This window comes from Beta vulgaris, chromosome 5 (genome assembly GCF_026745355.1).
Source record: "Beta vulgaris subsp. vulgaris cultivar EL10 chromosome 5, EL10.2, whole genome shotgun sequence".
Classification (NCBI taxonomy): Eukaryota; Viridiplantae; Streptophyta; class Magnoliopsida; order Caryophyllales; family Amaranthaceae; genus Beta; species Beta vulgaris.
In genome coordinates, this window is record NC_079206.1 from 48,753,216 (window position 1) to 48,755,000 (window position 1,785).

The 1,785-nt window shown below is 37.6% G+C and overlaps 1 non-coding gene across 1 annotated transcript; it reads left to right on the plus strand.

Moving 5' to 3' along the window:
• The first annotated feature begins 367 nt into the window (after positions 1-367).
• Positions 368-474, plus strand: LOC125498058 (small nucleolar RNA R71). Its single transcript, XR_007274824.1, has one exon. It is a non-coding gene; the product is annotated as a small nucleolar RNA R71 (small nucleolar RNA).
• Positions 475-1,785: the final 1,311 nt, after the last annotated feature.

The window sequence follows — 1,785 nt, forward strand, 5'->3', positions numbered from 1 at the left end:
GTAGGAGCAATCATGACCAAAGTGTCCTTGAATACGCACACCTCTAGTAAGAAGAGGTAATAGGTGTCATAGAAGACATTGCATTAATACTCATAGGAGGAGTACTAGAATGTGAAGTTTTTAGTGAATCCATCTTCATTCTCAACTGGCAACTTGTGCTTATAGAAGTGCATATGCATCAACATTCAACTTTTTCTTTGTAGCACTCGTGGAAGAACTATGATCATTAGCTATAAGGTTGGCCAGAAAATCATACCCTTGATCTACCTCCTTATCTAGGAAAACAGCCCCTACAAAAGAATCAATTATACTCTTGAAATGAGGTTGCAGACAATTGTAGAATGCTTGGGTAATGAACCACTTATCAAGGTTGAGGTGTGGGCACTGTCTCATTAGGTCTTTGAACCTATTTCATGCTTCCTTCAGTGTCCCATCAGGCTCTTGTAGGAAGGTTGGAAGTTTATGTCTGATTTTTTGCAGTTTTGTTAGGAGGGTAGTACTATCTCAATAATGCTTCAAGAATGCTTCTGATTAGCATAGTTGTTGTGAAAATATGTTAATGTTGTTTGCAAATAATTGTCGTGTAAAAAAATTTAGTTAATATTAATAGTTGTGATTAATTAACTTATTAGTAATGATTATTACATGTCAACAATGATTATATGTTGTCTAAATAGTAAATGTTAAAATGGTTTAGGTTTATTTTCCCAATTTTGAGGGTGATTATATAGATTATAATCACATATTTTATAATGAAACGATTTGGGCTGAGAAAAAGGAAGTACAAGCTTGAGTTAAATCTAGGGCACTTGAAATTGGGTTTGTGACGGTAATTTCGTCAATTCATAGACTCGAGTCTAGTGGCCGAGATTATGTTTATATGAGATGTAACCGGGGTGAAAGATATCGGGGTGAAGGCAAGGATCTTAGCATAGTAGAACATGTAGCTACAAAAACAAAAGCATGTCGAAAAATATGAGGCACTTGTACAACCTCATGGAAAAAGATAGAAGGGAAGCAATGGATGGTAGAGACGTGATGCAACAATTCCTCCACCTTGTTCGAGAGCACAACTACCTTCATTGGATAAGACAAGACGAGGAGACAAATGTAATGACACATGCGTTCATGGTGTACCGCCGGTCGACAATTTTTTTTCGTACTTATCTGTATATTGTTGGTATGGATGCAACATACAAAACAAATAAGTATAACATGCCTTTTATGGAGCTCATTGGGATGACACCTTGTAACAACAACTTTATGGTTGGTTATGCTCTAATGGCCAATGAAACAAGTGATAGTTACAATTGGGTGTTGGACATGTTTAGGTTGCTGATCGGGGTGAATGTAGTCCCTGTTACACTCATAAAGTCATAAGTGACCGTGATTTGGGTCTTAGGAAAACGGTAGGGGAAGTGTTCCCTAATTCTGCACATTTGTTATAAAGATGGCATATCAACAAAGATGTGCAGAGTCGAGTGCATCACATCATGGGCGACCCCAATGCTGTTCCGAGATTCTTGAAGCGAAGTTGGTATCGGATAATTGACTATACCTTCGCGATGTGATATTTAGCTGACTTTGAATGCATGAGAGATGTTTACATACAGTGACCTAAAATCTTCGAATATGTTAAAACCACTTGGCTTGTGTACAAAGAGACTACTACATTAAAAGGCAACACACAAAAATCGTTGCAATAGGTCCAAAAGTCGTTGCAGTAGACCTATTGCAACGGTTTTAAACCATTGCATTTGGAGGCATTGCAATAGGCCTACTGCA